A 26774-nucleotide genomic window follows, 5' to 3' on the forward strand; every position below is an offset into this window, starting at 1 on the left:
CGGGGGATGACAGGTTTTGCTGACATTTGCTCTTGGATAGCATTGAAACATGAAACAGCAATGGTTCGTGAAACGTATATTACTTTCTCCACAGCACTGGAAAATAACTCTTCCCAAATTACACATAAAAATAAAAGGACGCGTCACGATAGCTGCTTTCCACAAAGCTCATACAAATGGTTTCTAGCCGTCACTGTCTGGTCCAAAGCTTAATTCCACTGAGCTGCTGAGAATAAAGGACAGTGATTAAAGGAATACAGTGCCACTTCAAACACTATTTTTGTGGTATACTAGGAACAATGTCACAGATTAGCATCCCTGATGTATTTTGGAATTCCAGTATGTGGCTGCAGTATACCCTACCCCAGAAATGGGCTGGCAGACTGTTGTCTACATTTGTCTATCTAGTTGAAGACTACTGCTTTCATATAAAGCTGCATTGGTCCGATTTAAATACCGTCCAGCACAGAACGTGCTGCATCTGATGTCCAGTGTGGAATTGCAGTTAACAGGTTGAATATGCAATTGTGCTAGACAATCAGGTAAAAATGAATCTATCAAAGACTATTTTCACAGCTAAATAAAGAGACCCACAGTAAGCTTCACCTACGGCAGCCAGTTGTAAATTTCTGATTATAAAAGAGGAAACTCTCTGCATTCCGTATTTGATCCAGATTCTGCTTTTAATAACAGGAACTGCAACATATGTACTTTCTGAAGCAAAGTGAGTGAAAAATGAATAAAGCAATTCAAGAACATCTCAAGACAGAGAGAAGTGCTATTAATGTCAGTGGGAGGGAGAGGCTCAGCGAGATGACCATAATGTAAGTAGGGACAGGGTGAAGCTCTTGGGTTCCAGGCCAAATCTTTCAAACCCAATACCATAAATGAGAGTCCAAAGTCTAAATTTAGGTGTCTAAAATTAAAGTGGACTATCTAAGGGGTCAACCATCTGTAGCTCCCAGTTAATTTAACAGACAGTATAGTTACTCAGTTGTGTGAAAAAACAAATCACTGTTTACATACAGAACTCGTGTCCTAAGTTTAAGGGCACAGATGTAACATATAATCATTTTCTGAACTCCATGCATCCATTTTCCCAAAGTTAAAAATTTTGCCTCAGTCACAGGGGTCTCCTGGCTCATAGTATTCTCAATATCAAAAATGTTCTTCCAGAAATAACAGGGCATGCTTGTTCAGGCTAATCAAGTTAGATTCTTCATTTATCATGGACAGTAGTACAGCTGATTAACACACGTATTAAGTAGCTGTTCCCTTCCAGTTTTTATAAGTTTGGCAATTACCCCCTATGCGCTCCCTTACTCCCCAGTGAAGTGATCTATCAAGGGAAGAATAAGGTACAATTCCAAATCCAAGTGTTAATCCTCCAAATATTCAGTAAACTACAGTTAAGAATGACTGGAAGTTGCAACAGCCGCTGCTGGAAGGTGCATAGACAGGTTAATAGGATGTGGACATTTACAAAGCATCCAGTTCCAAAGGGTTTTTAAAGAAAATGTTAAAGAATCTTTTTTTAAAAAAAAACAAAACAAAATAAAACAAACCAAACGCTTCTTTCTGCTCAGTCTTTTGAGAAATTTTTAATAGAACCACAAAATAGAAAGCATTTTCTTGCCTTTCCCAAGCAAGAAACAGCCTCAGAGACAGATTAGAAAGATGACATCCATGATTAGGTGAGAAATCTATTGGGGACTTCATTTCTATCCCGTCTCTGCTACGCACATCAAAACATGATCCACTGGCTCACCGTGTGTTTCACCTGCTGTTAGAAGATGCTGAGCTATTACATATTCTGGCTATGGCACCTGACTCTGTAGCTCAAGCGGAGGAGAGACGTGCTGTTGGTATTCCATGTCTGCACTTCAGCACTCATGTATCAGTCAAGATGGTGATTATCATAATATCATTTTACAAATATTCTTTATGAGGCAGGAAACATTTTAATAATAAGAGATCTTAGATGATAAGCCAATAACCACATAGCCACTCAGCAGGAACCTAATTCCCCTTCCAGTGCCAGGTTTGCTACAAGAAACGTCATGTAGTTTTATATATGACATTCACCGTCTGTATAAAGAGAGACTGTCTCTTACAATTCAATCGCATCTTGCAACTGTGAGGTTGTTTTCAGCCCAGGTCATACACATGAACAAAATAATGAGGGGGGAGGGGGGGGTTGGTCAATTAAATTGCCAGTCCTTGGTGCTAATGATCTTTATCTCAAACAGCATATTTCCCTATTCAAAAGAATGCAAAATTCACCTTTGTAAGAATACAGCTTTCTTGCTTCTCAAGGAATTTCTTTCCCCCACAGGGGGGAAAAAACCTAAAAGAGGAAAAGAAAAAAAAAGGCAACTCGAGAGCACTATGCTTGTATTATGCAAAGGCCCTTCCCCATCACCTGAGGAAAAAGCAAGTAGTTTTACAGTGGATATAGTTACATGTAGGCTAATTTCTTTGTCTTTCCAGGATGACAGAATGAAGCTTTTATTGAAAGTGTAAAATTACGGGGCTTGATTTTCATCAAGCATTTTGTTTAATGCACAAATTATGACAAACATCTAGAAATCATTCAACTCACCATTAGTAAGTAGCTACTGTAAACACATTCTCTCATTTTAACTGAGGAAGTAGTCCAGACAAGCTACTACTGTATCTCACAGCTTTCAGATTTCCTGCGACTGAACAACAAATCAATAAAACATTTTGGTACAGCTGTAACTTTTGACAGATGCTGGCTATTTCTTTATTTCTAAGATTGTACATGAATCCTAAGCAAAAAGTCACTGGCACCAAAAAATTTTAAAAACCCTGGCTTTTAGATGCTTCACCACAACCAAGACAAACAATGTACAATAGCTGCTAAAGCTGCATTTTGCTAACAGTCATGATACTGTTTATTTGGAACAATAAATAGCCCGTACGTTCCTTGGTTGTCTGATAATCCAAACTGAAAATATCTTACATGAAAAATGGCTCGAGATTTTCGGGAGAAACTGGAAGAGGATTATGGCACTCATACTAGAAACACTGCAGTGGTTCTACGAGTATATTATGCTTTTGTGGGGAAAAAAACACACAAAAACCATCTGGGAGAGGAAGGAAGGGCCTGTGGACAAAGCTTACACTGAACACCAGGAATGGCACGCTACCCTGTTCTAGATGTACATGCACACACTGAGGTGTGCACATGTCCATATAAATACACGCATATACAGACGTATATGTGTGTGTGTGTATATATATATATATATACACACAGATACAGAGGAGGCTTATTGTCTAGAATGTTTGTTTGATCTTTGCATAAAGGGTGGTATTTTCCTTCTCCAAGGGTTCCTGACCCCTTTCCTCTAATTGATTAAATTAAAAGTAAAAAAATACGAAGACATCTCTCTTACGGAGTGCATACTGCCTGAGAAGTACTTTGTGATTTCCTTCCAGATGGAATGGCAGAGGTGCTTTTGACCAGCACACATTCTGCAACTATTCCTTTGGTTTCAGTCAGTAGCACAAGTCTTGGAGCTGGCCAAAACATTCTCAATAAAATTTGATACTCAGCAGCAGAAAGGATGCTAAACCAACAGAAGAAACAACCAGACTCCGTATTGTTTTGTCTTGGGAACACTGAAGGTGTAGATAAACCACTGACTCAAATAAATCAGCAGAACCAAAAGCTGCAGAAAGAATGCAAGGGAAGAGCAAGAGATGAATATCTGCTCCTCAAATGGAGGGCGGCATGAGAAAAATGAAGACGTTTCCTCATCTCTGAAGTTGTTCTTCATATGCCAAATGTTTTCTCCTCTACATATCCTGAAATGCAGAAATAACTGTGTTGCTTCTATAAGGCAATGTAAGAAAGTCCATAGTCCATTTATTTCAAATATACCAGTGTTTTAATCATAGAAAAAAGTTTTGGGAATGCTAACAGTGAGATGCACACCGGACTGGAAATACTTCTGGACCTTGAACACCCCAAAATGCTTTCTGAGGCCAGCTCCCTCCAGACGTGACAGCCAGCTAGATCGGTGACTCAGAGAAGCAAGGGGGAACTTGACCCTTCCCCAGCCCAGCAAGGAACACCCTCACATTAACTAGGCAGGAAGCACCAAAGAAAAGGTCATCAACAAAAAGTTAGATGTAAATTTGAAAAGAAATAAACAAAATTCACACTAAGAACAAAAACATTTTCTTGCTACTATTAGGCCACCTTCCTTTTTTTATGTTTTACCTGTATGTTTCTACACACGTAGTCAATAGGGGAGTCTTTTGCATGATTGAAGGACTGTAAAGCTACCTGGAATTTGTCACGTGAAGTACTGCAGCACGTGAAAGTTCTCGTATTATACAAGACCTCCAAATAGAGTAAACCCTGAAATGGTCATACAAGATTGTAAACTGACAGTCACACGCTGTCCCTCCTGTTTCAGCACCAGTCCACATTTGGATTCTTTCCCTACCAAGTGATCTCAGAAACTCAGTTCCTATAAGAAAGATGCAAAAGCTAGATATTCGTGTTAGTCAAGATCAGAGACTGTGACAAGGTGAATGAAGGTTTTGCTGGTGGCACCGAACATAGCTTTTGGTGCAAGTACATTAGCTGCTGTCATAGTGAAAAGAATAGCTTCGATTGCAAATGCTAACAGGCAGCAGATAATTGGGCATACGTGTGCATCTGTGGGCGAATGTCTGAAACTGAATTTTGAACTCTCAAGCAGAAGACTGGTACTTGCCATCTGTGCGGGCTGCTTGTAAATTTGGTAACACCTGGACTAAACCGAAAGGTCACATTCTGAATCCTCCAATTAACACAGTGGCAGAACGGGCAATTCAAAGGCTGCTCACACATCACGGTTCTGCACACCGACTATTTAGACTGGGGGAAAATAGGAGTTTGGGTGCCAAAAATAAGGGTTCCCAGAAACAAGCAGCAGTCTCAGAAAGGAGGGGCGAGGAAAGAAGGCAACACATTGTGACTGGACAGGAGACTCCGGAAGCGAGGGAAAATCCCGGAAATCAGAGTTGCATGGAGACAAGCGAATGCTGGGGATGCCCAGGGACTCTGGCCAGCCATGTCCAGGATCAGTAACTACAAGGAGATGCACAGCATAAACCAACATAACTTTCTAGCCAGCCTTCCCAAGCAAGCCATGATCGCCCGGCTGGGATGGGACGTCCAGACTGAGTGAAGGCAGCACTGGCAGCAGAACGGGTGAGTATGCAAAGGGAATCAAGTGTGGCAAAAGCTTAAAACTTGTTGGTTCTTAAATAAACCCCAGTACGTAGCTCCACTACAGGCTGGTTTTAGCCCTGTCTCACCTTGGACAGCTGTAATACTCAGCTTCCTGCTAGTTCTCCTCAGCACGCTCTGGCCTACCTTAGGAAGAAAACGATCCATTTACAAAAGTTTAAGCACATTTTATTCACCATTTATAAAACAAAAGCCATATGAAGAAAAGACAAAATCAAGCTCCCCCAAACTGGAAAAATATTTACACAATTCAACTTTATAACTGCAGGCCTCAAGTTGAAGTTTTGCATTGCCATCATAGAAGCATTTTGGTAGAAAGTGGAAAACACATTCTTTCAAAAGAAAAATGAATGTCATACTGCTAGTTGCTGCTACCTCATGAAAAAACACAGCCTACCAAGTTTAAAAAAATTAAACGCTAATCTAAAATTGAAGTTCACAATAATAATTAAAAAGTTATGAATCCACGGAACAGTATCAAAGAAATACATTTTGTTTCACAATTTCCATTTCACATACCGTGAAAGGAAGCAGGCAGAAGTATAAAAGCTTGGGCAAAAAAAGAGCATCTTAGTCCCTTGGGAGTTCATTTTATGCTGTAATTGGTGAAAAGCCTCTCTAAAAAGGTTATAAATGCCATATTAATTTCATTAGGAAAGCTCCCATGGCATATTAATTTAGTTTCTGGCACTGTTACTGCATCTTTTCGGATACACAAGATCTTACAAGGTAATTTCATTAACAGTAAAGATTTGAGAAATGCAACTAAAATATTTTAAACAGATTGGTGACAACTCAGCTCACAAGCATACACGTTTATTAATATACTATCATTCTCTTCCAATTAACAACACACTGACACACAAGACCTAGCAGGCTCTGCTGTTGAAATATGTTATCCTCAAGGCCTCTCTATTTGCAAAGATGGCACGAACAGCTCTCAAAAGATTAATGACCTACTCCTTTATTTAAGGCAGATGCTCATCTTCAGTGATCGCATATAAGCTCTGAAGCTGAGCATGACATTTAACAACTGTCTTAGCTTAGGATGCTAAGAAAGACTTTTTTTCCCCACAGAAAAAATTGTCAAGGCCATGTTTCATTCTGTTCCTACCCTCTAAAGTTCTTGCAATATCTCCTTATATTGTTTTCACAGATAAAAAATGCAGGTGTTCTCATCCCAGTCAGTAATGAAAATATTAACTAATGCCAGATTCAGGACATTTGTGGATTTCCGCAGAACCCCAATTGTGTTTTCAAAGCTAGTAAAGACATACAGAAACATACCCAGAAAAAAAAAAGCAGAAAGAGTGTGTGAGCTCTCAGTTAAAAAAACCCATGCTTTTTAGGCTACCATCTGAGCTGACATGAAATACTATCTTCCAACTGACGAATTCTCTCCAAAAATATTGTGTTTATGAACAGCAATGTTTGCTTGAATGCCCTAAAATCAACAAGTATTTTCTCACATACTCAATTCCTATTGTTACAGCAAAAAAGCAGTAGAAGGAATGCCTAGCAGAGACATGACAGTATGAAACATATTTGCCACAGTTTAGGAAAGACTATATAACTGCAGGTTCGGTTTTAAAGAGACTTGTCTAAGGACTAGGAAACTGTTTATTTTTACAAATTACAGAAGAACAGAGAAAGCACAAGGGTTTGGGCTGATACACAGCTCCACTTTTTCAGGTGTAAAATCAATATTTTGAATTGGGGTTTTACAGATTGACTATTAATGAAGTTACAACTTTATCTGTCAGTTTAATCATCGGGACAAGAATAAACTTTAAAAAAATACTTCATATGACCTAGAAGCCTAAATCCCATTATCAGAAGTTCTGTGATCTCTTAAGGACCTGTAGTCAGCTTTTCAAGTGAGTCAAGGAGCTTTGGAAAATTTTAAAACAATTCTCTCTGCAGAGGCTACTGATACTATAAAATAATTCACTTCAGCCTCTCTCTCTGTCTCTCAAAAAAAGTACAATTATCTCAAATATTAAAACACAAAAATTAAGCATCCTGTTGCAAAACACTAATCAAAGATCTACCAAGCCATTGAACCTCAGAGCCACAGTCTGCTTTCTGTTACGTTTGGTCAAGTTTATCAAATTTACATACATAAGCAGATGCACTACAGAAGAACACATTACTTTGTTTGGGAACTGATAGTAATGAATTCAAAGGAAATGTGCTTAATTCTTAACTGTAATATATGTTTCCCGTAATACTATGAAATCCTGCTACTAACTTGTTCTGTAAATACAAAAAACCCTCTTGTCTTATTTAACATGCATTATATGCAGTGACCCAATTTAACAGTGCCAGGCTTGAAGAAAAGACGAGCTGTTAGATCTACAAATATATAACATCTCTACGTTCCAGGCAAATAAACAGTGGGAACATCCAGAAGCAACACAGAAGGAACACTGCATATTATTAGCAGCTCTCTCCATCCAGATATTTTATTAAATGGGCAATAAGCTTTTATCTTACCTTGCTGCTCAGGAACCTACAAAAATTTAAAAAAAAAAAGCCAACTTTTCTGGCAGAATACTGTAGGATTAGCTACTTCCCTACTTCAAAATAACTCTACGAGGTTTAAAGATTTCTACAGATTTTTTAATAAATAATTTTGCTATTTGTCAATAACATTCTTCTAAAACACGTGCCTCTAAGTCTTTTGCCACGTTTTCAACAACCTTTTTCTTTTGTTTCAAAAACAACTGGTAGCCCCTTATAACTATATACATATATATAGTTTTAGATATACAGGTACCGCATTTCATTTGCTTTGCAAGCAAATGCAAGATCAAGTAAAGGTCACATTTTGCATAAAGATCTATACAGAAAGTTAAGTTCTGCTTTGGCGTTTTTACCTTCATAACACTAGCAAACCCCCTTCTCACTGTTGCATTTAAAGAAGAAAAAATGAATTGGATTGTGTGTAGTGCTCATTATCTCAAATTACACAATTATAATTAACACTGCATTAAATTGTATGGTGATAAAAACAAATAAGATAAGCACAAGCTACTATAATTAAGAGTTTCACTTACTAGGGACTTTTTTCATCTAGATCCCAGGATTTTACTGCACAGCATTGAACTGGTTATAAAATTACCTCCTCTTAAGACCATGAAATATACTCTACAATACTGGGAGGGTACAGGTTTCCTGGAAATCTATTCTTCTCTTTTTTTTTTTCCATATCCAAGAAAGCTACAGCTTGTGGATAAAACATCACCAAGAAATCACATCTATCTGGCAAACTATTTTATACAGTTACATTTTGCCCCACTTTAAAAGTGAATATGCTGACATGGCATCACTTCAAGCAGCACAAAACAGATTTTTTTTTCCATAGATACCAGTCATGAGAAGCATTCTAAACATCTGGGACTTAATCTGAAGCTCTCCAACAGCAGAAGACTCTGTTTTCCAGGTGTGAACAGAGTAACAGTAATAGTAGTGAGCTAAACCCAACTGTTGGCTATTCACTGTTGCAGCATTTCAGCTTAAAGTGTATTTTACTGCCACGACTATCCCCTCTAAGGTCATCTTCCGCCAAAGAGACTCAGAACTCCACAACTCAAAGGCTATTTTCTAGCATTATTTTACTAGGAAAGAAAATTTATTTCTGTGGTTTGGGGGAGGTGGATTGTTTGGTTTTGCATTTTTAAAGCTCTGGACCTCTTTTTCTCCAGTTCCCAAGGACCGTGGCAGCGTGGCTCTCAAGGAATTTGTTACTGACAGATTAATTTTCTCCTCCATTTATAAGTCTCAGATTTGTAGAAGAAAAATGGTTCACAGAAAACATATGTATGCATATGTTACTATAATTTCTATAATAATTGGGGTAAAACCAGTCATAGGGTTATTTCTACCCACACTGACACAGAACACTCAGAGAAAATTATGTGCTCTTCCAACCTTTTCCGCACAAAAATAAAGCATCTTTTTATGGAGGTAAACTTTATTATCCAAATAAGGGTATTTCATATTTTTCTTTGATAGCTGTAAACATACATTTAATGACAACCAACTGGCTTCAGAGATATCTTCTCTCAAGAGTACATATCCCTCTATACTGGATAGGAAAATATTTTATATTAAGTATGAGAGGCATGTGAATGAAAGCTAACAACTGAATAGCTCCTGAATGAACCATTTCTCCTGTTTCCATGAAAAGCATATTTTAGGAGACAAAATTGGAGGAAGGAAAATGATAATGGCTCTGTTTCTCAAATTCCATATCAAAGAAAGTCAAGAGATTATCAGCTAGATGCAACCATCTCATCAACTCCAGATACTCACAACTGAGCTGCTCAGGCATGAATATTCATCTCCTGTGGTAGCAAAAGGCAATGATTTATATTTCCATGTTAATTGAGGTCTACACCTCACTAGTGCAACATTTGGTGCTCCTAGGAGCTTCTCTCAAGCACCTGATCTGCATTAGCACTGAGGGAGAGCAGCCAGGCTGGCAATACCTCAGCTGGCTGCACATTCATCAGGTTTTCCAGTATGACTGCGTGTTGCTCGTCTGCTGAAACAAGCGTATCATCTCTGTGCGGTCAGAGGACTACCAGGCCTGCAGGTAGGCAATACATCATATCAGTAAGGCGTCTGCCAGTAAATCAGCGCCTTCAGGCTTACTTTAAGTAATGAATAGTTTGTAGCATGTGTTTATAATCACAAACAAAGGCAGTTCAAACAGACTTGGACCTCATTGTGAAGTTGTTAATTCTCCCAGTCGCAAGTCCTGAGATTCAATTTCCAACCTACTAGCCTCTGTTTGACCCATCCTCCTCTGCCAATTGCAGGGGTTCTCCCTTTGAAGGGTAAAGGAACTGAGAAAAGTATTTGGGATGGATTAAGCAATGGAAAACGGGTATTTCCTGTTACAAAGATGACATAGACCAGAGAGAGACCACATGATAGCGATTATTATTACAAACAACACCACTCTGGACTTTATGGTGCTACTCTTTCTTCTGCACATGCTTTTATCTGTCAGTATCAGGCGAAATTTTGAACGATGCAGAATGATAAATGTAAACTGTGTTGCCCAGAAGACATTACAGACCTCTACATGGAGCTTCTTCAAGAGAATCTTCTCTATTGAAGGAGGACGAAAAAAAAGATGTAACCTTCATAGAACATGCATTTTCACAGCCTTTAGTTTCCTTCTATTCTCGCCAAGAATAGGTATCCTTTTATTAATCCTGATTAAATATTTCCTGAGGGATATGGTTGAGCAAGAGTGAAGTCAGGACCCTGAATTTTAAGAAAGGAAACTTCCAGTTCTTCAAGCAGTTGGCCAATAGGACCCCCTGGGAAACTGCCCTCAGGGACAAGGGAACAGAACAGAGGTGGCAGATCTTTAAGGACACTTTCCATAAAGTGCAAGAGCTCTTGATCCCCAGGTGTAAGAAATTAGGAAAGGAGGGAAAGAGACCAGCGCTGCTGAGTCAAGACCTGCTGGTCAAACTAAAGGGCAAGAAAGAGATGAATAGGCATTGGAAGCAGGGACAGGTGTCCTGGGAAGAGTACAGGGACACTGTCCGGTTGTGTAGGGATGGGGTCAGGAAGGGCAAGGCACAGCTGGAGCTGATCTTGGCAAGGGATGCAAAGAGTAGTAAAAAGGGCTTCTACAGGTACGTCAGCCAGAAAAGGAAGGTCAAAGAAAGCGTATCACCCTCCACCCCACCCCACTCCACATCAGCAAGACTTGCAAACTGGTAACAATGGACAAGGAAAAGGCTGAGGTACTCAACAATTTTTTGCCTCAGTCTTCATTGGCAGCCTCATTTCCCACACCTCTCGAGTGGATGGACCATAAGGCAGGGACTGGGGAAGCAAAGTCCCTCCCCACGTAAGAGAAGATCAGGAACACCTGAGGAACCTTAACATATAGAAGTCTATGGGACCTGAGAGATACATCCCAGAGTGCGGAGGGAATTGGCTGGTGTAGTTGCCAAGCCATTCTCTATGATATTTGAGAAGTCATGGCAGTCAGGTGAAGTTCCCAGTGACTGGAAAAAGGGAAACATTGCACCCATTTTTAAAAACAGTATTTTGGAGGACCCTGGGAACTATCGACCTGTCAGCCTCACCTCTGTGCCTGGGAAGATCGTGGAACAGGCCATCCTAGAAGATATGCTAAGGCACATGGAGGACAGGGCAAGTCCTGCCTGTTAAACATAGTGGCCTTCTATGATGGAGTGACAACATCAGTGGACAAGGGAAGAGCTATGGATATCATCTATCTGGACTTCTGTCATCTTCTGACATACAGTTCTGGTAGATGAAAAGCTGGATGTGAGCCAGCAATGTGCACTGGCAGCCCAGAAAGCCAACTGCATCCTGAGCTGCATCCCCAGCAGCCTGGCCAGCAGGTCGAGAGAGGTGATTGTGCCCCTCTGCTCCGTTCTGGTCAGACCCCCTTGCAGTGCTGCATCCAGCTCTGGGGTCCTCAGCACAGGAAAGACATGGACCTGTTGGAGCGAGTGCTGAGGAGGGCCACGAAGCTGATCAGAGGGTGGGAGCACCTCTGCTGAGAGGACACGCTGATAGAGTTGGGGTTGTTCAGCCTGCAGAAGAGGAGGCTCCGGGGAGACCTTATAGCCCCTTCCAGTACCTAAGGGGGGGCCTACAGGAAAAGCAGGGAGAAACTTTTTAGCAGGGCCTGTTGCAATATGACAAGGGGTAGTGGCTTTAAGCTAAAAGAGGGAGGATTTAGACTAGATATAAGGAAGATTCTAAATTCTGCTTTTAGCATTTACAGTCTGCCTATACACTAATGAATATCTATCTTTTTATTTCCTGACCAAAAACTGTTATACAGTCCTTATAGAATCATAGAGCGGTTCAGGTTGGAAGGGACCTTAAAGATCATCTAGTCCAACCCCCTGCCCTGGGCAGGGACACCTCCCACTAGACCAGGCTGCTCAAAGCCCCATCCAGCCTGGTCTTTAACACTTCCAGGGATGGGGCTTCCACAACTTCCCTGGGCAACCTGTTCCAGTGCCTCACCACCCTCACAGTAAAGAATTTCTTCCCAATATCTAATCTAAATCTACTCTCTTTCAGTTTAAAGCCATTACCCCTCGTCCTATCAGAACAGGCCCTGATAAAGAGTCCCTCCCCATCTATCCTGTAGGCCCCCTTTAGGTACTGGAAAGCCGCTATAAGGTCTTCCCAGAGCCTTCTCTTCTCCAGGCTGAACCACCCCAACTTTCTCAGCTTGTCCTCATAGCAGAGGTGCTCCAGCCCTATGATCATCTTTGCAGCCCTCCACTGCACCCATTCCAACAGGTCCATGTCTTTCTTGTGCTAAGGACTCCAGAGCTGCACGCAGTACTCCAGGTGGGGTCTCACCAGAGCGGAGTAGAAGGATAGAATTACCTCCCTCAATCTGCTGGCCATAACTTTTTTGATGCCGTAACTCTTTTGATGCAGCCCAGGATGTGGTTGGCTTTCTGGGCTGCAAGCACTCATTGCCAGCTCATGTTGAGCTTCTCATCCACCAGCACCCCCAAGTCCTTCTCCTCAGGGCTGCTCTCCATCCCTTCATCCCCCAGCCTGTATTGATACCAGGAGTTCCTGTATTCGTGCCTGGAATTGCTGTGGCCCAGGTGCAGGACCTTGCACTTGGCCTGGTTCAACTTCATGAGGTTCACATGGGCCAATTATCCATTAAGCATCCTCAGTTGGTAATGTTAGAGCAGAGAGATACAAATATGACTATAGACAGAGAAGAATATGAGAAACGAACCAAAATCACTAACGCACTCCTGGGTGCCTCCAAGAAGACGCTTATTTATATGAGTGCAAACAACTTTTCTTAGCTTATTTGAAACTCTGCCTCCAAGTATTTAGCAATGAACAGAACACAGGACCTCCACCATAACACAGACATGCAAGAAAACTTCAATTATAAACAGATAGATGCGAGTTCTGTATATCTGAGGTTCTAAAATATTGCATTCATATAAAGAAGCCTGAAGGAACAAACTCTCTATTGCTAAGAAACAGCTTCTACAGAACCTGTCATTCCAAGTGTGCCTCATCCACTAAAAGTCATCCCCAACTACATGGCTCAAAAATTCATTGTTTCGTGCAGGTCTTTCAACACAGAAGAGACATGGTATAAAGCCCAATATTAGAATATCTGATTTCTTTCCTGCCTCCCAGGGTATCAAAACTATACATGATAAGAGCTGTGAGAATAACTCATAGGACCTCAGATCCTTGTGGCAAACTCTCACTCAGACCTGGAGCTTCCCCTAAATGACTTGGCATTGATGTGTCCTCACATGGTTTTGTTTCAAGCCTTGCTTTCACGATTATTATTATAAACCAAACATGAAACACTTCCTGAGAAAAATTGAAATTGATATAAAGCATCTCAGCTGTTCAGCTGTTGTGATTTTTGTTTTAAATTCCAAATTTTCAGGTTAACATCACAATCTCGGAATTTAATTCTCAGCTTGTAAATGCTTGGGCATCCCAGTACTCACGGTTAATGAAAAGGTTACTGCTTTTCAATGGCAATTTCTTAACAGCAAACAGCCTCAACTTATCAAACAGCAGACACTGTATCAACCTGACTTTATTTAATATTATCCTGGTGGCCTTCTCTTGGAGACTACTACGTTACTGGTAATTTGTGCTGAAAGGAAGTTTCTCTCCAGCCCTTGCTCAGCTGTACTTGCAGAACTGATGAACACATGATACTCCCTGACTCTCTCCCACATGTGAACTTTATCTACAGGTTGTATATTCTGTCATTATTTCTGTTGGAATTACATAAATCTGCCTTCCCTTTGTACTCTCCTTTGATTCACCTGTATCTTCCCAAGACAAAGATATAAAGAGTTATTTAGACAGACATGGGAGGTGATTTCATTGTTTCACGCTTAATTATAGTTTGCTAAATCAATGCTTTCTTTACACTAAAATAATCTTTTCCCATTACCACAATGTTATTTAATGCACCTGTATGTCCTCCTTTTCTCTGGAATTGACAATGTAACAGCTCTAAGACTTAAAATAGAATCTAACAGGATATTAAATATTCTGAGGTAAGATATGGACAGGCTTCTGGTAAGGGATGGTGAGGTATTCTGGTAAGGATCTGAGACCAAGTGTCCCTGACATACCCACCTGCAACACCTTGGTCGGGCTTCTGTTCTCAGATAAGTATGTTATTCTGATTAGAGCAAGCGTGCTGTCATATCTGTATTTAAGCATAGAGTTTGATAGCCTGCATTTATTTCTACTGATTGCTGCTTAGTATAGACTGAATCTAACTAATAAACTCAAGCTTACCACCAAGAACCTGTCCTTTACACTGATCTCAGTGCTAACAGGGAAAACTATTTAACATAGGATAAAAGCTCCTTTGCAGTATCTCAGGAACTTTGAAGGCAACATAAGTGTTTGGTCAGAAATTTAATGAGTATATACCTAGACAGATACATGTGGGATCACTCCCTCCATGTTCTTGCTTAACCATTTCCAATTGGATATAAGTACCTGATAGAGTCACTTACCAGTAATAGAGAAATGACTCATCCCAACCAAGAGACACAGCAATCCAAGTTGAGGACTGTTTCTCACACTTTGTTTCTTGTAATAGATCTCAAAAGAGATGGGAAAAGCTAATCAAGTAGATTACCTGTTATATGATCTTCTTTGGCATTCTTGTGTTCACAATTTGCATAGTTTGAGATAGACAAAACCCTGCACAAAGTCAGGCTCCCAGATTAAAGTTCTGTCTTTACTGTGCTTGGAGTGTCTATGCAGACACTGCCTGTGGGACATAGCCATAGCCCTTCTGTGCTGGAGGAGTGCTTTTGAAGAAAATTATACTGACTGCACTATTTAGAAAGTAATAACAGTAGAAGAGAGTAAAGTGACTTAATAACAAAGATCAATGCTGTACTGTAGGAAAGGCCTCTACTCCAGTGCCCTTGGTTCTTGAGACTAGAAGCAGTCCGTGGAATGACTGAGCTATCAGACGCTCACACATTTAATGTTTCAGCAGCATCAATACAAGAACCTTAGCCTGCTCTGCTGCGTAACACAGAGCAAAGGAATTTGTTCAATAATTTTTTCCATCGGGAATATAACATCAGCAGAGTTTCATACCTGCTGATGTGCTGAAACATAAGTGACAGAAAAATAGAGATTTTTTTTTTCATTCAGATTTCCTAATAGATAATGATTATTTTACCAGTTTCTATGGAACTATCACCATGGCAGCTAGCCATTTTAATCACAGGCATTAGAACATGTTTCTGATAACATCATAGCAATAGCTTAGAAATATATTACATCTCCTGGCCATATGCAGCAGTAACAACTTTGTAAATTTCCATATGACAGAGGTCACTAATGGCAGCAGCAGACATCAGGATTAGAAACGTGATATTTCAAGCCTATAATTAAAGAACAAGTTCTCAGTGTTCCTTACTCTAATTCTGAAAACAATAGTGGAAATATAACCATTGTGACAAAAACGAGAATCAAAATTCTTTCACAGCTCTCAGTTTCTACAGGGGTTTTGCCCCTTCTTTGATTAACTCGTCAATGCATACGATTACTCAGCAGATCCTAAGAGAATGTGCAAGTGAAAAAAAAAAATCCCTGTAGAGCACTGAGTATCTGCAAAACACTGACAGATAAAAATGGCTACTTTACCCTTGTATTAATAAAAAGCATACTTTGTTCTCTCTACAGGTTAAATGGTATTGAAGCATCACATACAAGGTTGTAATCATGATCAGAGAGCATAACTCTGTGTTCTGACTAATGAAATTTTCAACATACAATGTGAAACATACTATTTTACTAAATATATCATGAAGTATTTGCAGATATGCTAATTCTGAAAAAAACTGGAAGTATTCGAAAATACTTTCAGCAATAGCACTCCTCCATTTCTTCTATAAATTACATGAGAAATTACATTTTCAAACTATTAAGAGCAAATTCATGATCTTGTTCTGGGATTTCTGATTAATTTATTTTTTTTTCCAAATTAAAGTGTATTTCATAAAGCTGAGGGACTCTAAAATACTAAACGGATTTATAAACCCTCTTAATAAAAGCTAATAAGCAAATCCAACAATTTATTTCAAGTCCAAAGCTTTGCCAAGGGTCCATCCAAGAGATATTAAATAAGATAAGTACAGATAATGTCAATAACATTCTGCAGTAAAACACTACAGCAAAGCACTATGACTAAAAATCACTGGTATAACTGTATCCTAAAATAGACAGCATTGACCTCAAACAGGAGAAGAACAAAAATCTGAAGCAAACCGAGAATGAGACTTGAAATGCATCACAATTAGCTTTGTCTCTTCAAACTACTTAAAATCAGAAAAACCCATCACAGAAGCAGCAGTTATACTAGAACAATGTAAAGACAGGACTGTAAGTCAAGTCCTTCTTATGTCCAGTATCTCACTGCTTTTAATCTCCAATTTTTCCTCCTTTGGTCAGAAATTGGGAAAGGGCAGCTAAACAAAAAGACTGGAAAATATTTGATGGTGAAATAGTTATGTTGTTACATTTACATGCACACACTAATCAGTCTGCCTTTAAAATAAAACCAATTAATTACCATCAAGGATTTGAGGGCAGTTCTGTCATCTTATCTGGGGACACTCAGCTTCCTCAGTTTTGTGTCATACTTTGTCTTAGGAAGCCAACAATAAAGAAACACAGGAAGATGCAGTGTAACATCTATGCAACATTTATATTGCACTTGCCCTGGTAAAGTTCTACTCTTGCTAAGTAGTACTTACACTGCTGAATTTTCAGACCATCTAAGCAGTCAGGTTAATCTCCCACCAATTAATTTGTTCAGAAGGTCCAAATACCATTTAGCTCCATGCTTCAGTCTAAATATCTATAAATGCATTTGCATGGTTGCACAGGGCCTGTCAACTGTAAACGAACCGGTAGACTACAAAGTCTTCAGCAAATGACAATAACAACAAAGCCTTTTCTATTTCTTTCAGTCCCCAATTTAATAACAGTTGCACTTGATATTTAGAGGGCTTCCCATTTTCTTAATTAAAAGTTTATGTTTAATTTTTGCTTAATGTGAGTCCCAAGATTTTTATTAAATTCAAGTCAAAAGGAAATTCAGATTTCACGATGTTTTGGGCAATGCAGAATATATTAAGTAGAAGGAGACTGCATTAAACACTGTAAGATCTGAGGTCAAGACTATCTTGTGACAACTATTCTGCTGGTTCCCTTAGTCCTTTCCCTCTTTCAACTCCAAGTTGCTCTCCAGCAATATGTAACTATGTGGGAAGGCCTTGCCAGTGCTGTTCTCCTCCTGTTAAGACTACAGAAGTTACTGCGTCTAAAGGCAATAATGAGCTAAATAGCAATATGTGACAACAGGATGACATACACGTTTTTAAAGTTCTTATGTGTCTATGCAGTAAATAAAAAATTTAATAAAATAACATTTTTTCCCCCAAATAACACATATACGATACCAATGAACTCATACAAGACTCTAAATGACATGAAAACATCATATTGATTAGATTTAAAACATATAGCTTTAAATTAAAATTAGATGTTCTACATATAGTAGCTTAGCTGATTAAAACACAGATTCCCTAAGTTTTTAATGAGTAACATGAAGGGCAGCTATGGCAACGATTAGCACAATGGTTGCATTGGTCAACGTTCATAGGCCTGCATGTGTACAGCTCTACAGAATTCCTGACCTGGAGTCCCATTCACCAAAAGTCTCTTCAGTCCGTGGCCTTTTTGCCAAGCCTGCCAACGTGACAATAAGGGAGATATGCCAGGGACAAGGAAAGGTGCAGAGGCAGGCTTACTACAGAAGGAATAAGTACCTTTCCATCGATTCATTCCACACTTAATTGGAGTCTATGACATCCAGCCATTATCACCCTTATTTGAATTTGTAATGGTAAACCAAGACCAAAATCTTCTAGAACCCATTTGCAAAAACCTACCCTTTTCAAAAATAGATACGTTATGATTAAGCAAACAATTGGTTATTTTTGCGCTATAAATATAGGACATTAGTCGTCTATTAGACCTGATTCCTACCCAGCCTCATACTCCTAACAGTTCTTATATTATACATGAATTAAGCTGTCCTGAAGATGACTGAGCTTCTTGTAAGGTGCAAACATAAAAATGTAATACCACAAAAGAGCAAGGTTCACAAAAACGTCATTTCTATTCCACATCATACCATCATTTCTGCTGTGTGGGCATACACAGCCCACGTTGGTTCTATAATCCACACCACAATCAATCTTACAGCTTTATCAAAAGCATACAGGCTTGTAACAGAAAGTATCACAGATGAAGGTAGGCATTGATATTCAGGTATATTCCAGATTCAAGTGGGGAAACTCTAGCTTGTCCCTGTGCGAGCAGCACAGACACACCTGGGCAAAATCTGGCCTTCATCCATAGAAGGGAGACCATTTAGTCAATTCGCATCAACAGCGGAAAACAGAGCCAGATCCAGCCTCAACAGCCATCACACTCATATTTTAATAACAGTAACAAAACAACACTTTTCCCACTAACAGCACGTTCAATTCCAGAATCTTAATATACTTTGCTTTAAATCTGTGCCATAGCAACCTTTTTTAAAGTCAATGTCATCTGTAAGGACTGAGTTAAAATAAAATGTGGGCCAAATTTATCAGATGTTAGTTTCGTTTGGATACAGAGCTCAGAACACTATGTGTCATCCTAGATGTGATTTGAGTTTTATATGTTGCATCCAGCAACATATTTTAAACCAGTCCATTACAAAATACTTGCCCTGATCATCAGTTTCAAGTATTTGAGATGCTGAAGGTCAAATGAAAAGTGTGAAAGGTTTCTTCCTGTTTACACTAAATTTATATCTGTATGCTAGAAACTGCAGCACTACTCAGGCCTAGGGAGAGAAACCTCAGAGTTTGTTAACATATGACAGTGTTATAGCTTGTCAATTTAACGGCACATCTAAGGGCCGGCAGAAGACTTGCAGTGCAGAGCGACGTATGCCCAGGTAGCCACGAGTATCACTGTGTGTGCATGAGGCTGACCAGGGATGAGGAACTTACTGTGACAGAACTACAGCAAAAGTAGTCAACGATTTATTCTTTTATTTTCAGTACTGGCTCACGAAGGGCTCTGCATCTTCATGCCAACGAGGTATTTAATGAGCCTCCAGAAAGAGCTTACAACAGACACATTCCTACAATCTCCGGGGTAAGGGTAGGGAGCTTTTTAAATTTAGATTATGTAAGGTCGCGTGCCTCACTGCATTATGTTTTATGTGCACGTTTTACCTCACTGCACTGTACAGCACCCTGTGAACTCCAGATGATCGTTATTCACACAGATCCTGACAGATCCCTCTTTCAGAGCGAGAACAAATACCACGGGTACATCTAACATTTCTCGGAATGAGGTCAGTCCCCCCGGCCCCCCGCCGGGGGAGCCGCCGGTGGGGGCGGAGGGGGGGGGGGGTCCCCCTGCCTAAAGCGGCCCCCTCACCCGAGCAGCTCCCCCGGGCCCGGCTCCTCCGAGCCGGGAGCGCCGCGGACGCGGAGCAGGGCGAGCGCCCGCAATGCAGAGCCCTTCCCGGAGCCCGGCGCGGGGCCGGGCGGGGGCAGCGCCGGAGGCCCTGCCCGCATCCCCGCCGCAAAGCGGGGGGGGTCCCGCCGCCCGGCCTCGCCCGCACCGCCTGCGGGCTCTGCCCCGCGACTGCCCACAGCCCCCGCCGCCGGGCGGAGCGGGCAAGGATAGCGCTGCGGGCCGGGCTCCCCGGGCCACCGGTCGCTGGACGGCACCGGCCACCCGCCGCACGGGCCGGCGCGGCCCCGCCGTGCTCCCGGTCAGGGGAAGGGAGAGGAGAAAGAGGAGGGAGAAGCAGCCCTTACCTGCCCCCGCTGCTCCTCCCGCAGCCCTCGCTAACCGAGCTCCATCTTCCTCTGGCCGGGGAAGGGGGAGCCAGCCCCGCCGCCGCCTGCCTGCCTGCCCGTCTGTCTGTCCGTCCGTCCGTCCGCCCGCCCGCCCGCCCGCCGCAGCTGCCGCCTTCCGTCACCGCGGCCCCCCCGCCCCGCAGCCGGCACCGGCAGACGGACAGACAGACCCACCGCCCGCCGCCGCCCGCCCGTGAAGTCACCGGCCGCAGGGCCCGCCCCCCGGCTGCCCGCAGCGCCCCGGCAGCCCCGCCCCCGGCCCGCCCCCGCCGGGCCCCGCCGCCGGGTCCATGCCAGCCCGGGAAAGGATTGAGGAATACACCTCTAGAATTGAGCATTCCCTTTTTCCGCTGACTATGACAAAAATAGAAACGCGCAAGACCAAGAACTAGGCAAAAATAGATGAGGGAGAGAAGGAAAAAATAAAATAATCACAGGTACAGGAGTACCTGTACAAGAAAAGCTTCTTCATCTAGAAACACTGAGAATTCTCACCTGAAATCAGCCTACTACAGACGGACACGCGGCTAGTGACAGATACACCAACACCCCATGTAAACAAAATGTCATAATGTTTTGCACCAACAGAGCACATCTGAAGAACATCTGGTGATGTGTGAAGACAGTTTTGCAGATATGCATTTTCATACCACAAGCGAGGGAATAAAACCAGATCAGTTACTTACATTCTAGTTCTCTGCTAGAACCCCAACATGAATTTAGAATATTGTCGAAACCCCCAAAAGAATCTCACTTTACCTTTGAAAAATGTTACCTTTTGCAGCTAATGACAGAAGTGAAAACATTTGAAAAAGTTCCCAGGTGTTCCATGTATAACCTTTTGCTGCAAATGCAATGAGCTACTAGCTTTTGGCAGGCAAATCACAACAGGCAAAAAACACAACAGCTTTGTCCCACACTGTTTTAGGCCTGCATAAAATGAACTCTCATCGTTTGCCTCTCCCATCCCCTGCTCTCCTTAGAGAAATTCTTTACGCTCATGATTGAAGATTCCTTGAGCAAGCAGAGCGCTCTGCTGTGGTCTCAAGTTCCTCCCAAAAGCAAAAAAGTAATGAGCCGAACAGTTTCTTGGTTTCTTCACCAATGCAAAGTCCAGCATTCTTTAAGTGTGGCAAAGAAAAATAAATTGTGACATGTACACACTCAAAAAGAACCATAATTACAGAAAGAGATACTTCTTTTTCTCCTTGAGGCAACTGTCTGTACAGATTGTCCTGCAGGTGATTCCCAGATAGTCAGAGTTCTAGAAATGATGGAACAGTTTGGCAGAGTTTTGCCAAAAGAGCTCTAGCTTATTTGCCTTGCAAAATACAAGACCCTCAGGTGGCTACTCCAGAGCTCTCAGCACTGAAGATGATCTAGAAGTCCTCACAGAAGCTATATAGGCCCCAGCATCAAAGCCCAGGTTGATGAGAAGGCTCTAATTGGCCAACTGGTGATACAGAGTCAGAGATTCATTTAGATCACTGCTGCAAAAGAAGTGGCAGAAAAGATTCATACAGAATCTTCGCAGAAGTCTGAAGGGCTTAGCAAAGGAAAGGGTGCCTAGAGCCATGCAGGGAAAGGCTCTCCTACTGAGGTTTGAAGTTTCCTCATTCTTCATCTTTTCTTGCCACTAGCAAAACTTTCTTTTATGCCACCATTATAGGAAAGCAAATATGTTTCAAACAGTCAAAGTCCCAGGTGAATTGTGAAAATGCAGAGAGGCCGGATCTAGGTGAAGTGTTTGTATACTTTGGGGATGCTATCATAGAATGTGTTGGGTTGTAAGGGACCTTTAAAGGTCACCTAGCCCAACCCCCCCCCCCCCCCGCCTTCATGGAAGTGGTAGTATCTCAACTAACATCAGTCTTAACAGACTCAAAAATGAAAGTTCTTTAGTCCAAAGATATGCAATGAATACTGCAATCTCTCATCTGAACATCTTCCCCCTCTTCAAATTAGAAAGCAGCTACGCCAAGTCCACAAAGATCAGGAACCCAGAGATCACAAAGCCATTCAGAAATCTGAAATCTCCAGGCTTTTAGAGAAGGGAAACATGGACGTGACTGGCATTCCCTGCAGAATCTATCGTATCTTTTCTGTGACCATACAAGACCGCAGCAGGAAGAAAGAAAAGAAGTATCTTCACAACTGATGTTCTACATCGTTCATTAATCCTGGCAGTTGAGCGGATGTCAGCATAACACGAGTCCATAAGTAGACAAGTTCCTGTCATGGTGAAAACGATCCAGTTTCTCCCTGTCTGTTCGCATAAAGCATTGCCACTGTGGTGTCTCTCATCACCTGTCTTGCATCGCTCTGGGTCAGAGGCAGCACATTGCTTTGACCTCAAAAATACCCTGGTAAGACCAAACTCATTACTTGACTACCACCAAACCAAAACACCGCACTCACCATCCGTATTCTCAGCATCCAAGGATGAAAGCGGGTATCCTCTTGTCTTTATAGGCAGGCAAAGACAGAAGCAGAACATCTCTGCCAGTGTGGTGGCGATTCTTCTGCTCATTTAACGCTGGCAAAATGTCGCATTGGTGATGTTCCCCTGTGAACACTTTTAGACATTTGTTTGGAAAAAGATGTACTTTGGCCTTCGGCTGCCTGCTGGCTATGCAAGGGAGTGCTGTACTGATCTACCCCTTTACATTACTTATAATCTCATGTGATGTGCCCAAGTATGGTTTTGTACACTTTGGAAAAGTCTTCAAAACCCCTGTCTTTGGGGATGGCGTGAAAAAGGATGCTTGTTTAATTATACTGAGCCCCAGTTAAACGAACGTATAAGGAGGGAATAAGAGCTGTTGTTCATAATCTGATAAAGAACAGAACCCTAAATAAGCTTGTTGTGTCAGCTTGATTCCTTGAGAACTTTGCTGTAATCAGAAGGCAGATGGTGAAGGCTTTTCACCAATTGTTGCAACTGACAATTGTAATGAAAAAATCCATACTGGACATGTCATAACCTTAGTAAGCATTCCAGGCATGTCCTGTGCACTTTGGAGATACTTGTACTGGGGGTTGGAAGGCTCAAAGCACCCCCATGGACCTAACGTAAATTTACGGAAACTAGATTCCACACTCTCACCTTGCACAGACATTAAAAGCTGCACTGAAAGCTACTGCAAGTTAAATAAGAATTTATAACAAAAAGCCTCTCAGGGTAGAGAGGCAGAAGTGAAGCAACAAGGAGCTTTTTGTAGTTAATAAATAAAAGGAGGAAAGCAAGAAGGAAGGCTGGCTCTTCCCTTTCCTCTTCCATGTAGCAGGAAGAGACAAGTGTTCCTAATAATATAGATTTTGATTGAAATTCTGTCAGAAGAAAACAGACTGCAGTAGTAATGCAGTGAGCATTCTACAGCATGGTTTGAATTCCAACAGTTGGAGCTGTTAGTGGTGGGGGCAGGGGAGAAAACCCAGATACAGCTCCACAAAATGCGTGCTACTAAAATATAGTGAGAGCTGATTTGAGTCCACAAGACCTTAGAAAGAACGCTGAACTTTCCAGGTATATACTAAATTGAACACTCGGCTAAACAGAGGGAGAGCTAAGAGCAAGAGAGCTGTGATTTGGTTAGCTGAATCTAAGCAGAAAACAAATCCTGTGGGTAGTCTTTGTAATTCAAAAATAAATGGTGAGGTAGGATTGGCATCATTACAACTTTTCAAGATGGTAACAAAATACTACTAAAATGTCAACCTTGCACAGATACAAACATCCAAAGCAACAAAAATATATTTTCTCCTGCTGTTTTCACTCTCTCATGGGAAGTTTATAGTAATTGTGGCTATCGCAGCATTTGCAGACATACCCAAGTTGGCTTTAATCTGCCTAACAGGGATAGCCAGAGCGGAACCTCAATATCCATACACTCTTAATGAAGTGCTGCGCTATACTTCTGAGGACCCTGGACTTTGAAAAGCTGGTATCTAGAATGACAGTTTTTCCCAGGAGTTGCATGGAGTTTACACAGATACCGCATTTTGTCATAATATCCTCTAAAAAGCACAGAAACCACACATGCAGTTTCCATTAATGTTAAGGCAGGAAAACTCCATTTTCTTCCATGGAAACAGTATTTGGGTTGCGCATTTAATTTACTTTTCAGTTTCATTGTCCCTGGCATTATGGAATAATAAAGCGAGTATACAGTTCAATAATGACATGTATTTAACATTGATCAAAATTACTGCTAAAGAGATTTTGTTAATCATTAAAGTGATATGACAAATTGTATTTCCAATAGGCACACACACACACTGAAATAATCACAGTAACTGAAGGAGAAATAGTTTAAAAGGAGCAGCCTCTATATAATAGCAAATATTTACTACACAAATGTGCTGACATGAATCATTACAAACCATTTGACAACATTTTATATATTCCAATTCATAAACTTGGATTTATTATGAAGTATATAGCAGTCATAAAATAAATAGTCAACACAATTTATGAACCCTATATTTTTCACTTTTTCTAAGTTTGCCTTTTTTCTTTTTATACTATATGTACTTTTATGTATATACTTTGACCTTAAGTATTATATATGCATCGTAACAGCACTGGTTTTACCTCCACCACCCAAGAAAACAAAAGTTTGGGGACAAAAAAAATTAATAATTACTCAGGAACTATGCATATACTTAAAGAAAGAGTCTAGGGGACATTTGAACTAGAAATAGGGCTAAAGTCACCAGTGTTCAGCTGTAAAGAAAGTTCATTTTACTAGTTTAGTTCCAGATTCTCTTGCCTTGCTTTATTCCCTTGTTCAAGGCACAGTTGTTTCACCTTGGCTACGTATCCTTGGCTCTCAAAATTCAGAGTTCCATAAAGAGGGAAAGATGTTTGTTTCCCCTTGTAGGATGCCACTGAACAAGCCTCCAGGTTGCTTTTTCTCAGCAGGGCTTCTATAGAATGCAGCATTTTGCTTTCCCACAGCGCTGCAACAGTAACAGCAACCATATGTATGCAGACTGTATCCCGCAGAGCCCTATAATTCCCATTTTACAAATGCAGCAATTACACAGAGGTTAAATAATTTGCACAAGAGGAGATTCATTACCAGGCTGTGTGAAGGAGAGATGGAATCTAAGTGCAGGCCTGCTCACAATTCTTAAGAAGTTTTTCAACAAAATCTTATCCAAACGAGTAAGTATCATTATCTACCATAAGCATTTCGTGACCTCTAAGATATTCTTCTGTTGGTTCCGACAGGCAAAAAAGTATCTGTCACAGTTAGTGTGATCTGCCTAGAGTTTTTAAAAAAAAAAAAAAACAACAAAAAAACCCCAAAAAAACCCCACACAAGTCAGTGATGAAGTTACGAACACCTGCTTTAGTCACTTACAGCCATTATAGACATTAGCTGCATGAATCCAAGTCTCCTTGCCCAGATACCCAGTCTCTTTGGGCGTTTCTCATCAGCCTCACAGCCCACCTCGAGTCCTTCTTTCCTTCTCTTCCACCAGCTCTCATGCTTCTATCCTCTCATGCTTCCTATGGCACAAAGCTATTTATGCTATACTGTAGCCATCTACAATGCATATTATCCTCTCCAATTGCAGTTCTACCACTCCCATCCATCCTGAGCCTGCAATGAGTTACAGAGATTCCACAGGGGACATGTAGTGAGTTCTGGATGGAAAGCTTAGGGAAAGTGAAGGTGAGCTTGCAGTTATATTCCCCAAAAGATAAGAACACTAGATTTTATCCTTCTGGACCTTTTTTAAGAGGGCTAGATAAACAACTTTGGCAGATGAAACTCTAATAATTTCTCTCTCCCATACAGTAAGTATGCAGAAAATTCTCTTCTGTGAAACTCCATAGAAGAGCATCAGACTATAGTAGGGGTGGGTTTTTTGTTTGGTTGGCATTTTGTTTTGGTTTTGGGGGTTGGTTGGGTTTGTTTTTTTTGGTTTTGGTTTTTTTTGGTTTTTTTTTTTAACACTTTGGTGAAAAAATTCATAGAAATAAAATGTTACATCTATGAATTTGTAGAGATATCTAAAGTTTCCAAACTTCAGTTTGGTCCTCAAAGCTCTATAAGGAAAAGCTTGTAGAAGACAACCATATTTAAACAGCAAATAAATTCTGCAAGACAATTTGCAGTCCAACTCATCCTTCGGAAGCTCATGAAGGGTGCAAGGACCTGGTGCAGTTAATTAGCCATTAAAGGAATGATGTACCAAAGTCCAACAAACTCCCAAGCATTTTCATTCTAGTTGTCTGAAGAGCTGGTGATTGCTGAATAAAAGAAGGCTCTAGGTTAAACTTCCTAATGAAGCCCCACCACACATGCAATCAGTTTCTTCTGATGTTTTCTCTAGTATCTCTTTATGGGTGCAACGTGCAGAATAATGCACAGTTCTGTCTCATGTCTGGTCATGTAAGTCCATCCCAAACAACACGCTTCCAAATTTTGGTGGAAAAGAGCTATTGCATAGAGAATGAACAAAACACATAATTCATAAAATTTAGT

At 41.0% G+C, this 26774-nt stretch overlaps 1 protein-coding gene across 39 annotated transcripts in view; it reads right to left on the reverse strand.

The window, feature by feature from the left end:
* Positions 1 to 26774, reverse strand: part of OTUD7A (OTU deubiquitinase 7A) — a 180088-nt gene that overhangs the window by 117165 nt on the left and 36149 nt on the right. For 28 of the 39 annotated variants that reach the window (XM_074602105.1, XM_074602103.1, XM_074602112.1 and 25 more), the window contains exon 1: positions 20233 to 20413. The exons of 1 other annotated variant lie outside the window; for it this stretch is intronic. The gene's annotated coding sequence lies outside the window, so the exon portion shown is untranslated. Of the gene's footprint in view, positions 1 to 20232; positions 20485 to 26774 lie in introns of those variants that run through there. 10 more of the 39 variants (XM_074602107.1, XM_074602123.1, XM_074602128.1 and 7 more) reach the window with 6 other exon arrangements.

Source organism: Larus michahellis, chromosome 9 (genome assembly GCF_964199755.1).
Source record: "Larus michahellis chromosome 9, bLarMic1.1, whole genome shotgun sequence".
Lineage (NCBI taxonomy): Eukaryota > Metazoa > Chordata > Aves > Charadriiformes > Laridae > Larus > Larus michahellis.